Genomic DNA, 13,996 nt, shown 5'->3' on the forward strand with positions numbered 1-13,996 from the left:
AAAAAAAAGGAACTAGTTGGGATTCAAACTCAGATAACCTGCAGAGTCCCTACCATTAATTTAATGCTGTGCTGCAGTGTGGTGACTAATGAAAACACGTGAAGAGAGTTTAGTAGTTCATTGTAGTTGCTAATTTGATTGTACTTATTTTCTTTATGGAGTCCAACATCTGGGGAGTGCTTAAAGATTGCTCAGGTGCTGAAAATGCTGTCAGGCATTTAAGGGTCTGGCAGTACAGATAACTTGAAAACCCTCCAGCTACAAACACCAAGAATTGCTCAATAAATTATAACTAACATCCTTATAAATGCATGACTGAACTGCTAAGAAAGGCAGGGAAATTGCCTTGGGCCAGAAATGAAGAAGGAACGGAGAATCAGGACGGTGAACTGCAGAGCTGACGCTGTGACCGCCTGGAGGTTATTTACCACTTTTAATAATATAGGGGCTTGAATTTAATACCAATGCAGGGAGAGTTAGGACTGAGACCCACGCCTTTTATAGGGCTACCCCTTCGGTGTGAGTGAGAAGTCAGGAAAAGCGAACTCTCAAAAGTTGTGGGAAGGATTAAAAATTTATACAACCACTTTGGAGTGCACTGTAATCACGTCTCATGAATTTGAATATGTGCATCCTTATGACCAAGCCATTTCTTTGCTAGGCTTATACCCTGGAGAAATTCTAGGCCATGGAAAAATCAGACATGGACAAGAATTTTATCGCAACATAGTTGCATCAGTAAAAACTTAGAACAGGAGAGTAGATAAGTGAATTATGCTATATTCGTACAATGGAATACAGTGCAGTGAACATCAATGTCCTGTAGACATGTATCATCAGGGATAATTCTCAAAACCTTCACTTTTGTGAAAAAGAAAGACAAGTTGCAGAGAATTTGCAGCATTGAGCCTAAGCGCTGAAATATAGAAACATCAGAAAGAAATTTAAAAATTATAATTCTTAACCTCAAGAAAAAAAGAAACTAAAAGCACTTCTAATTATCCCTCTCCAACACAAAAGCTGTACCAGCATTGCAGATGTAGTTGGCTTCCCTTTGGCCCAGCGCCTACCCTCCAGACAGACCCTCAAAACAGGTCTTGGAGCACAACAAGAAAGAAGTGGTTTTACTGAATGTTTTCTACTTACAGGAAGATATATATATATATTCTCATCTATTTCACCAAAATTCAAAGCAAATCAATATACCTGTAACTCTCCTTCCGCCTACACTGCATCTTTGCCTCTTTTTGGCCTGGCCAAGTGTCTCTCATTTCCTGAATCCGCACAGATGAACATAGTCCCAAACTTACGCAAAGTCGTTTAATTCCCTTTTGCTTTTAATCCTGCATTTTTAGCCCATCATGTGGCTCACCAAATAAAGGACCATTTTAAGGATCTGTTTATAACTGTGTGTGTGCTTTATAATAACATTTTTTTCCCATCACAAACAATTTAAAAAAACAGAAACAGGAGTCAAAGAAGACCCTGGGACATACATAATATAACAATTATTGTTATTTCTTTAAAAATATTTTTATTGAGATATAATTCACACAAAATAATTCACCCATTTCAAGTGTACAATTGAATTTTTTTTAGGACATTCAGCAGTGGTGCAGCCAACAGCACAATGAATTTTAGAACATTTTGATCACCCCTAAGAGAAATCCCCATACCTATTAGCAGTCACTCACCATTCCTCCACCTTGTTTCTGCACCCACCTTCACCTCCCCAAACCCTCTCCCCCATTACCTGCCTCCTGCTCTCCCACCAGCACTAAAAAACCACTAATCTACTTTCTGTCTCTAGACATTTGCCTATTCTGAATATTTCATATCAGTGGAAGCACACAATATGTGGTGGACTGTGACTGCTTAGCATGTTTTCAAGGTTCATCCATGCTGTAGCATGTATTAGTACTACATTCCTTTGTATTACCAAATCATATTTTATTGTATGGACATACCACCTTTTAGTTAATCTTTCATCAGATAATGAATATTGGGTATTTGGATTATTTCTACTTTTTGGCTTTTATGAATATTGCTGCTACAAACAGTCATGTATAAGTTTCTGTGGCGTCATGTGTTTTTCTCTTGAGTTTATACCTAGGATGGAACTGCTATGTAATATAACTTGATAGTTAACCTCTTAAGGAACTGCCAGGCTGTTTTTCAAATTGTCTGCTCCGTTTTACGTACACACCAGTAGCATATGAGGGTTCCAGCTTTCACACATCTTTGCCAACACTTCTTACTGTTTATCTTTTTAACTGCAATGAATAATGATGTTAGGCATGTCTTCATGTACTATTGGCCATCTGTATATCTTCTTTGGAGAAGGGTCTATTCAGCTCCTTTGCCTGTTTTTAATTGGTTTATTTGGTATTTTTATTATTGAGTTGTAAGGGTTATTCATATATTCTAGGTATGTCTCTTATCAGAAGTATGATTTGAAAATATTTTCTCCCATTCTGTGGGTTGTCTTTTAACTTTCTTGATGGTGTCCTTTGCATCAAAAAAGTGCTTGTCCTTGATGATGTCCTATCTATTTTTTCTTTGTGCTTTTGATGTCATATGTAAGAAAGCATTACTTAATCCAATGTCATCAAACACCTTTGTTTTCTTATAAAATTTTATAGTGTTAGATCTTATCCTTGAGATCCATTTTGGGTTTCTTTTTTGTATATAGTATGTATGGTAGAAGTCCAGCTTCATTCTTTTGCATGTGGATGGCCAGTTGTCCCAACACCATCTGATGAAAATATTGATCAACACCATTTGATGAAAATATTGAATTACTTTGACACTTCTGCCTAAAATCAATTCACCATAAATGTGAGGCTTTATTTCTGGACTCTGAATTCAATTCCATTGATATGTATTCCTGTTCTTATGCCAGTACCACACTCTTTTGATTACTGCATAGCTTTTTAGTAAGTTTTGAAATAAGGAAGTGGGAGTCTTCCAACTTTGCTCTTCTTTTTCAAGATCGTTTTGGTTATTCTGGGTTTCTTGCATTTCCATATAGATCTTAGGATGAGCTTGACAAAGAAGGCAGTTGGAATTCCAATGGGAATTGTGTTGAATCTGTAGATTAGACGGTGAGTATTGCCATCTTAACAATCTCTGAATACAGGGTATTCATTTTATTTAGATTTTCTTTAATGTCGTTCAACAATGTTCTATAGTTTTCAGAATGTGAGTTTTATTACTTTTATTAAATATATTCCTAATATATATCTTTTTCATGTTATTATAAATATGATTGTGTTGATTTCCTTTTGGGTTCACTGAAAATGTGTAGGAATACAATTGATTTTTGCATATTGATCTTCTGTCTTGCAACCTTGCTAATAAGTTGATTTACTAGTTCCAATAATTTTTTTTAAGTGGATTCTTTAGGATTTTATATATACAAGATTATGTCATCTGCAAATAGAGATAGTTTTACTTCTTCCTTTCTAATCAGGATAATTTCATTTTTTTCATTTTCTTGCCTAATTGTGCTGGCTAGAACCTCCAATACAATCTTGAATAGAAGTGACAAGATTTTTAATATATTTTTATTTTTTAGACTGTGTCTCTCTGATTTCTTTCTCTCTTACGATTAGTAGTAAAGTATTAAAATAAAAGCTTGTGTCTTTTTTCCTTAGAAGCAGCAAAGAAGGAATGAACTGGAGGAAACCAAACATTGCCCTACAGCTATTGTCTGAGAAGAACAAAAAGGGAGAAAGAGGAAATGGTGACCTTTAGTAATATGAAGAAAAGAAAATCAAACTGGGGCTCTCATGCCTCCTCCAGGAGACAAAAGGTGTGCAGGAAACTGGTCTGGGCCTGAGACATGTTTTTGAGAATGGCCAGTATGAAAGTTTATGGAGGTTCCTTGTCAAAGCACGAAGCTTACTCATTTTAGAATATGTATCAATGTATATAGGATTACCACACAATCAAGAGTGCTTTAATGTAATTAGATCTCAAAAATTTTTGCTGGAGGAAAAAGTTCATTTTAAAATAACTCCAAACTTCTCTAACTTTTTCTTATATAATTCATGCACATCAAAAATCAAATTCATCAGTATCAGGTATTAAATGATCTACTTACTTCTTGTGGACGGGAAAGAAATAGATTACTTGAAACTAGGCCTAGGTAGCTTTTGATATGCTAGTTTTTCTTTATTTTGAGTTTGAAAATGAGTATGTGTCATCAAATAAAAGTTTAAAAACATTAGACTGTCAACAATAACTTCCAAGTTAGGCCTTGATTTTTTTTTCTCCACAGTGCTTCTCCTTTTTTTTTTTCTAATACTGTCATTTGAAGTCCATTAAAATATTAAATACAGACAAATAAAAATATATCACTTAAATCTCCAATTTTTCATAAGTAGCAAGCAGTACAGTGAAATGAGAGCTATTTTAAACTAAGAGGTAAGATATGAGAAAATGAGAAAGTCAGTCTAGCATTTCTTGGTCAGATTTTTCTTACCTTTAAAATGGGGAAAAGAAAGGAGGAAATATGGATTATCTCTGAAATATCTTCCAGTATAGCCAAAAGCAATAATACAATGAATATCCATTTAGTACCTACTCCTTGGTATGCTCCGTGCTAAGTGCTTGATATATTCTCATGTGAACCTTACAACAACACTAACATAGGAGTCTATTTAGTATCACCTAATGGTATATCTGAGAGAACTGAGGCTTAGGCAACGACTTGTCAAAATTCACAAGTTGGTATGTGCTAGAAGCAGGGTTCCAATCCATGGAGTCTGTTCTGTGTTCTTTTATGAGACAGTCAGTCAGGTGTGGCCACAATGGCAGACACAGGACAGGCTCAGGAAAACAGATTTTTATACTCACAGGTCCTAGAGACAGGAGGCAGGACACACAGGGCCAACATGGGGGCATCTCAGGGTGGAGAAAAGGGAAAGTAGGAGTGAGGGGAAGGCTGAGGTTAGACCTTTAGGGTTTTCTTAAGAGTCAAGGCAGGGCGGAGTGAATAGTTTAAGATTGGCTAATTTAAATAATTTCCTTGGGCTCTGGGATATAAGGGTGGTCCTTAGTTGCCTACCTGGCCCTGGGATGATTAAGGCAAAGGGGTATTGACTCATAGGTGTCTGGGCCAGATAGAGGTGGTCTGGTTCTGGATTGGTTAGCTTACATATCAAGGGCACACCCTTTGCTGTTTCTAAGTACTGGCTAGCCTGAGGAGGGGCAGTCTCTCCCCAGTCAGAAAGGTTCTCAAGATGTCAAACGCCAAAGACAAAAACTGTATGATGTCACTTATATGTGGAAATGAAAAAATAATACAAATGAATGTATATGCAAAACAGAAACAGACTCACATATATAGAGAACAAACTTGTGATTACCAAAGGGGAGAGGGAAGTGGAGAGGGGCAAATTAGAGGTATGGGGTTAACAGATACATACCTACTATATATAAAATAGATTAGCAACAAGGGTATACTGTGGGGCACAGCGAATTATACCCACTATCTTGTAATAACCTATAATGGAGTATAATCTGCAAAAATACTGGATCACTGTGTTATACACCTGAAATGAATATAATATTGTAAATCAACTACAATTAAAAAATTTAAAAAGATGTCAAACATCATAATATACAGGAAATTTAAAAATGTAAACAATACAGAGTCTAACTTCAAGCCCATACTTTTAAACATTCTCCAATATTGCCTCTTTTATTCTAAAAACGGTTAGTGAGAAATTACCAAAAAATTATATTACAGTGTTCACATACCTTTCACATACTGTTGAAAAATATGAGATTGATCAGTTGCATTAGAAGTGCAGTAAATGGCATGATTGAATACTGTTCTAAATAGAAATAGCTTTGAAAGTAAAAATAGTACCAAAAAAAAAAAAAAAAAAGAGAAGTAATTGAGGTGTTGATGGGTATTCAAAACAATTGAAGTAGAAATTGGTCTTGTGTAATAAAATGAAAGGACACATGCTTCGGAATAAGATGGACTTGGATTTGGATTTTGTTTTTCTCACCAACTAGTAGGGTATGTTATTGAACTGCTCTGGGCCTCGGTTCCCTCATCTGTAAAATTCAGTGATAATGATCGGTGATCATGGTCACACAGTTGGAACTGTGTGTGTAGCTGACCCATAATTCAATCTCGGGTTTGACCCCAAAGCCCGTTTAATTACCTTTGAGAAAGGTACACTCTAAGGGAAATTTAAATGTCAAAGGACACTTAAGCTAGCAGGTCAAATACTGAACAAATACAGAGACCATTTATTTTCTCTTAGAAGCAGACAGGACACATATTCGAAAAATTCAGTCTTGCATATTTCATTTCATAAGGTGCCAGTCAGTGCCTTATTTTAATTTTTCACTGGAGGGAGACTATTGTGAAATTAAATATTAGGAAATATAAAAGGTTGACCATATTTCTTTGTTCCCTGCTTAAATTCCAAAATAGCCTTACTGTCATTGCTTTAGGACAAGTTTTTACATAATGCCATTTTATTAGAGATAATGAAATGAAAAGGAGAAAAGACTATATTTAAATACTTTATAAATACTTAGAATAATTGTGTATTGAACAAAATCAACTAACTTTATTATGTATGAAAAGGGGGATTTAGACATAAATGACTGAGGACCTGGTTATTAATATGCCTCATGGTTACCTAATGAATTATCAGCATTTAATTAATTCCTTGTTTCTTTCCTTCCTTCCTCTGTTCTTCCATCTGTCCACCTATTCATTCATTCGTTCATTTAATTTTTGGTTTCCTAATCCTCCCAGGTAGAGTTAGTAAATTTAGCTGCTGTTCCTCATGACCTCATCAGAAATCTTTCGTGGTAGATATATAATAATTCAGTGTGATTCTCTGACGTTTGTGGAAGCTTCGCACAAACTTTAGACATCACAAAAGAAACCTCTCTTGACTCTCAGGACCAAAATCATCAGAGGGTTGAAGAGGGATGGGTATTATCCACAGAAAATAGACCAACATTTGCTTTGGAAGGAGGGAATCTGCTGACTACTTTGGGTACCATGGCATCCAGAGTGCTTTTGCAGAGAGCTGTCATCCCTTTTTTTTTTTTTTTTAATTTAAATCCCCTCTAGGCAATGGTGGTTCCACTAATTCTGCTAAAATGTACCTTTAACCTTTAGTGCTGGAGTGGTGGTGATGTGCCACATTATAGCTGAGCATTAGCTGGCATTTACAGAGATGTGTGTTTGAGAAATAGGTCCCGTGTTACTTATTCCTTGATAGTTAGATTAGAGCAATAGCACATCCTGTCCTAGGAAGAGTGCCTGACTCTCCCCAGGGTGCACACCAAGTAGAATTGTTTTCCTTTCTAAGTCATCCTTTGTTTAGTTGCTCTTATTTTCTCCTCCCTTTCAATAAATTCAGTATCATGTTATAGTATTCTGTAGCATTTTTCATTGTTTAAGCTGTTTTTCTTAACAAAGATTCTCACTTATTGGGATGAAGAATCAAGACAGTATCATTTTGGAAATTATAAGTAAAAAGCATGTCGGGGTTAACGGTTTATTAGTAATTAATATCAAAGCTATCTGCAGTTTGATATCTGTAGATTTACTTTAAATGATTCATGATGTAATGCAAATGAATGTTACAAAAAGTTATTGACATAAAGTATTTTAGATGGTGATTGCTTATAAACATGCCATATATTAAAAGTTAAATATTGAAACCTAATATTTAAATGTGGAAATTTAAGAGATAGAAATGTCACCTGAGAAGGCTGGATGCAGGATTTCACAAGCTGGCAGTATCATTTGAGTTCTCAATTTAGGAGGTCCAGTGAGTCGATGTTATCAGTTCAGTTAGAATCAGTCCCAAAGTGATTGATTAGCATTATTCAAACTCTCAAGAGACACATATAAGCCAGTTTGCCAACGTTTCATTTAGTATGAGGCCAGAAAATTACATGGGTATCTGCCACCCAGGTTACCTCCTTCCCCATATAAACATATTGGCAAGTCAAAGTAGTCACCCAGATACCTCCTGCTACAAACAAATTCGAAGCAAAGGAAGTGACACTGGTAGTCAGAGCCTTGGAAGGCAGTAGAATGGTGTTTAAAATACTACCCTCGTTCAAATACAGACTTCGCTACTAACTAGCTGGGACCTTGGACAAGTTGCTTACCCTCTGTGTGTCTCAGTTTCCTCATCTGAAAACAAGGGGATGTGACTCTTACGTGCTGGGTCCTGTAGCTTTTTGTCCTACTCGGCAGGTATGGATAATCACTGAAAAGTTCCTATTGCCTCTCCTTTTACCAGGCTTCTTGTGGAAACCTTTCTTCCCTTATAAATAATTTCTTTATGTAGAGTAATATAATTGAGTAGATCATTTTATATTACACTCTATACTCACCTTACAGCTCTCTTTTTGAATTTAGAAGTACCTTTCTTATTTCCTTTAATTAAGAGACTATAATATCCTGTCTTACTGCTTTGATTTGCAAAACATTCTTTCTACGTAGGACTTCTTCAGGTAATTGGTTTAATACAGCTTATGTGAGTTTGGCAAGTCTAAATCTCAGAGACTTGATAATGATGGTGGTGATAATGATGATGACATGATGACAATAATGACAATATTAGCACTACCCTTTATTGAATCTTTGTACCTGGCCCCATATGCATGCTTCCTGCATTAGCTCGTGTAATCCTCATAATAAACTGATGAACTATGTACTATTTATCTTTAGTTTACACATGAGGATACTGAGGATAGAGAGGTTAAGTAGCTTGCTGAACATCACACAGCGAGTAAATGGCAACGCCTAGGTTTTATCCTGGGCTAGAACTCTGAGGTCAGTGTTCTCAATGATAATGCTGGTAGACTCCTAAATAATGTGTCCCCCCCGCCTCCCCATTTCAGCGGGATTTGAACCACCACCTAAGAGTACACAAGAAAACACTACATTTTCCTAAGGAGATACTAAAGAGAGAATCCAATTCAGGGGAGACCTAAATGATCCTTCACACATGCTAACACAGATATTGGTCCTCAGGCTAATCACAGATCTAACAGTATGTGGAAATCAGTCTTTATAACTAAAGGTATATTATACTATGTGAAGTGGTAATACATATTCTTACATTAGCATCAAAGTATACCCAGGCATCTTTTGAATTCTTTCCTGAAACATGTATTTTGAAAGTTTCCATGTATAGAAATCCCACTATGTAATAGTTTTATGTGGCTTAAACCATAATTATCATTATTTTTTTGACAATTCTGACTTTGAAATCAAATTACATTTTGGAAGTTCCCCATTCAGGACTTTTCTATGCCCCCACTTGTCTGCTTTATCTCTTCCAGAACCCCCTTTATGTCAGTCTCTGATGCCACCTCTCCACTTAATACGACAAAAATGAAAATCCTGGGTGATACACTGAGTTCTTTGAGAAAATAGTAGTCTCTGGCTGTTTTAAAGTAGCAAGGTGAGGGAATTCCCTGGCGATTCAGGGGTTAGGACTTGGTGCTCTCACTGGCAGGGGAATGGGTTTGATCCCTGGTCAGAGACTAAGATTCTGCAAGCTGTGTGGTATGGCCAAAAAAAAAAAAACAAAAAACAGAAAGTGGCAAGGTGAGAGAGATACAGGAAGGGGACAAATATGCTTCAGGCTAGCAGCCTAAATTCAAGGAACCTGTGTAGAGCTTCTCTGTTTCTTATTTCAGTATTTAATTAATTTCAAGGGATTACATTGTTTATACTTCCTAATTAGGTCTACTGGCCTTCACCTTTGTTCTCTTGTCTCTCATCAAAAATTATTTGTTTCAGGAGCTGTGCAAGATGGAGTTAGACAAGGGCTTTAGAACATTCTATAAATTGGATTCTGTATATTTGTAAATTATGCTGATAGGCACTTCTGTAGCACAATGAGGTCAAGACAGCCTCACTGAAAATGGCCTTTTCATGCTGTGCTCGAGCCAAAGAAAAAGGGAAAGCATCATAAAGGTACTATGGTATGTTTGCAGAAGAATGCTGGTCAATTCAATCCAAGACAGTGGTTACGGACTTCCCTGGTGGTGCAGTGGTTAAGAATCCGCCTGCCAATGCAGCGAACATGGGTTCGAGCCCTGGCCCGGGAAGATCCCACATGCTGTGTAGCAACTAAGCCCGTGCGCCACAACTGCTGAGCCTGCACTCTAGAGCCCGTGCTCTGCAACAAGAGAAGCCACCGCAATGAGAAGCCCGTGGCACACCGCAACCAAGAGAAGCCCTCCCCCGCTCGCCGTGACTAGAGGAAGCCCGTGCGCAGCAACGAAGACCCAACGCAGCCAAAAATAAATAAATTAATTAATTTTTTAAAAAAGTGGTTCTTTGTCAGCCAACCTTAAAGAGACTAAATGAAATAAATTCTCAAAATGTATAGCAATAGGATATTAATTAAAGATATGTTTATGAAAAACATATTGTATGAAAATATACTATGTTGCATGCTATAAAGTGCAAGAGAATTATTAAGATACAGTTCATGATTTTAGAGAGTTTGCAATTTAAAAGAGAGACTAAAATATGCATGCAATTAATTAAATGGAAGAAAACAAAACATAAATGCCACATGTCAGAGGCAAAGTTTAGCCTGAAAGAACATAGCTGGATTGAATTGAGCTACTAAAATTTAATTAATTCATTTAACTGCTATTTATTGAGTACCTACTACGTGCCAGGTCATGAGACATAACCCTTTCTACCAAAAGATACTGATATCTGGAAACTAAATTCTTGACTAATTTTCAGGATATAGGGTAAAAAATGGAAGTAGCTTCAGCTCGAGTTTGAAAATAGTGAATCAAAATCTGGCCCAATGAATTATTCATTGGGGGACTTGGGCAAATAATTTATAATCTTTTAGCTTCATTGTAGAAGTCAGAGGGTCGTCTTTGATTGCCTCTTCTAATTTCATCCTACATAAAGGTAATCAACAAATTAGTTTTAAAATGTTCCTTGAATATTTCCCATCCTCTCTATCTTTTTATCCCCAGTCCAAAGGCTGGCCCTCATGATTTACTTGTGGATTCTGTACCCTAAATTCGTTTTGCTCTCCCCGTATCATTCTTTTTAAATCTATTATGCATGTTGTAACCAAAGCAATCTTTCTAAAACTTTTATCTGTGACCATAACACTCCTCTGCTCAGAACTCTTTAGTCACTTCTCATCACCCAGAAGATGCAAGCCTGTATTTCTTAGCAAGTAAGACCTTTAATGAGCTGAACTCTGCTTACATTTTTAACCTCACACGCCAATCTTCCTCCATATCCACCCTATGTTTCTCTAATCACTAGGCTGTTTTGTGCCTCTGTGCCTTTGCATATGCTTTTTTTTTTTTTTTTTTTTTTTTTTTTTGGCGGTTCGCGGGCCTCTCACTGTTGGGGTCCCTCCCATCGCAGAGCACAGGCTCCGGATGCGCAGGTTCAGCGGCCATGGCTCACGGGCCCAGCCGCTCCGCGGCACGCAGGATCCTCCCAGACCGGGGCATGAACCCGTGTCCCCTGCATCGGCAGGCAGACTCTCAACCACTGCGCCACCAGGGAAGCCCAGCATATGCTAGTTTTTTAATGCCGAAGCCTGCAACGTTATCCCCATCCTCACTCCACCAATGCTATCTGGAAAACTTTAAAATTTTACTCTTCCTTTGACAGTTTGCTCAAACACAATCTCCTTTATGGAGCGTTCCTTGATTATTCGGGCACAGGTCATTTTTTTATCCTTCGGTATGCACACAGCATGTTTTATTTATCTATGTTAGCACCATGCCTTATAATGTCATTATTCGTGTATATGCCAATTGCCTCCAAAAGACTGAACACCTGAGAACAAAGACAAGGCCCTTCACCTTTGAATCGTCACTCCTAACGTAATGTCTGCCATGGAGAGCCTGTGCAATAAATATTTATTTTAGTAATGAAGTCAGGTTTGGGGATAAATGGAAAGAACGAAGAAATGCTTTGTGGAGGAGATGGTATTTAAGGTAGGCCTTGAAAAAATTCTGAAATATTTCCTGAATTTTAAAAATGTAATTTGGGGATGTCCAGTGTTTTGATATACATATATACATAAATGTATATACCTTCATGATATTCCCTTTACTGCTTAAGTATTTTGCCAGCAAAGCTTTGTCTTTTCCATTCAAGGCCCTAGATGCAGTGCTCTGAGTATGGTGAAGGCTTAATAAGTAGGTTAATAGTCTGATTTAAAGAAGCATCTTCCTCAGTTCTCTTAGAGTAAGGTACTGTTCTGATTCTCCAGTGCTATGTGTGGTGTCAAAAATGCCTGACTTTTTAGCTGAGTCATAGATGGCTGTGTACCATACCTAATAGCAAATAAAAATGTTGATATTCACTCTATATATTTAATTTCTCCTGAACATATTAACAAAATATATACGTGAGTGTGCCTTTGATCCACAACGGAAAATATGTGAGAACCCTGGGCACCTCACTGCTATTCAATTTAGCTCTCCCTGGGCAGATCACCTGAGTCTGATTGTAAAAGTATTAACTTGGGCATCTTTTCAATCCAAATCATGTCTATTTCAGGTTATCAGTGACGGTTATGCTCTTACGTATTCTGGCAGAATAATAATCTGAATTATTAAATAGAATTAACAGTACTTTTGGGGATATTCCATTCTTAACTAGTGCATGTTTCTACTTAAGTAGTTCATTTAAAATACAGATGAAAAAACACTGGGACTTCCCTGGTGGCGCAGTGGTTAAGAATCCACCTGCCAATGCAGGGGACATGGGTTTGAGCCCTGGGCCGGGAAGATCCCACATGCCGCGGAGCAGCTAAGCCCATGCGCCACAACTACTGAGCCTGCGCTCTAGGGTGCGTGCTCCGAAACCTACAACGAAGAGTAGCCCCGGCTCGCCACAACTAGAGAAAGCCTGCGCACAGCGATGAAGACCCAATGCAGCCAAGATAAATAAATAAATTTATCAAAAAAAAAAAAGAAGAAAAAACACTGAAACACTGACACCAATAAAAATATTATGAAAAACAGAAATCCAGAAAGTGGCGAAAGAAAAGGAAATCTACTCTGTTGCAGTCTGCTTTAGGATAACTGCTCCCTTCATTCTAACTTTCATGTCTACTAATATAAATCTTTATTTTGATAGCACATCATGGTTAGGAGACAGGGAACTCGTCATTGGAGGCCTCAATGATTTTGTTGTTGTTGTTGTTCGTTTTTCCACAAGAAAGAGCTTGTGAAGGAACCTCTGCTGTCTGGAGATCTTCCCTCGGAAACTGCTGCATAATAAAAGTTACTGGCTAAATTTGAGGAGCTCAGGAAGCATCTATAGGAAACATCGCTAAGTGCACTAGCGTAGTATTTGAGATGTAGCTATAGATATATAGCCATAGTTATGTGTGGGTTGTAATCCACATAATTATACGAGGATTAGGAAGGCAAACGGAGGGAGGGCTGGCTCGCTTCCATCTCTTCTTCCTGTCAAAAGCTAAAGGTTTGCCCCAGCCTCTGGGCGTCTGCACCTTGGGAGTTTGCAGCCGAATTCTCAGCCCGTCGACCTGCTCCAAGCCGAGCCAGACCACCTGAAGGAAGGCAACTTCATGCTCGTGGCAGACCCTCAGACTCAAGCAGTTTCTCACAACTCTCCCCATCTCGGACCCTGCGCTAGCGGGGGCGGCGCAGGAGGTGCGAGGAGAGGCTCAGAAGGGGCGGTGGGGACGACCCCCTTTCGAAGTGCCTTTGTAGCTGCCAAGGAGTAGCCAACAAGCGCCAGATTTGTGTGCACTTTGAAAGAAGCACCCTCACCATTGGCTTTCGGAGCGGCGCTGTCGCTAGGGAGCAGCGGGCAGGGCGAGCAGAGACTGGGGAGAAAGCCCGGGCGGGTGTTCCCGTAACCTGGGAGAGCCGGCACCCACCGTCGGCGCGGACACGCACGCACAGGCACGCTCCCCGCGAGTTCGAGCCCCGCGGCCCTGGGCCGCCCGAGGGC

Source organism: Lipotes vexillifer, unplaced genomic scaffold (assembly GCF_000442215.2).
Source record: "Lipotes vexillifer unplaced genomic scaffold, Lipotes_vexillifer_v1.1 scaffold815, whole genome shotgun sequence".
Classification (NCBI taxonomy): Eukaryota; Metazoa; Chordata; class Mammalia; order Artiodactyla; family Lipotidae; genus Lipotes; species Lipotes vexillifer.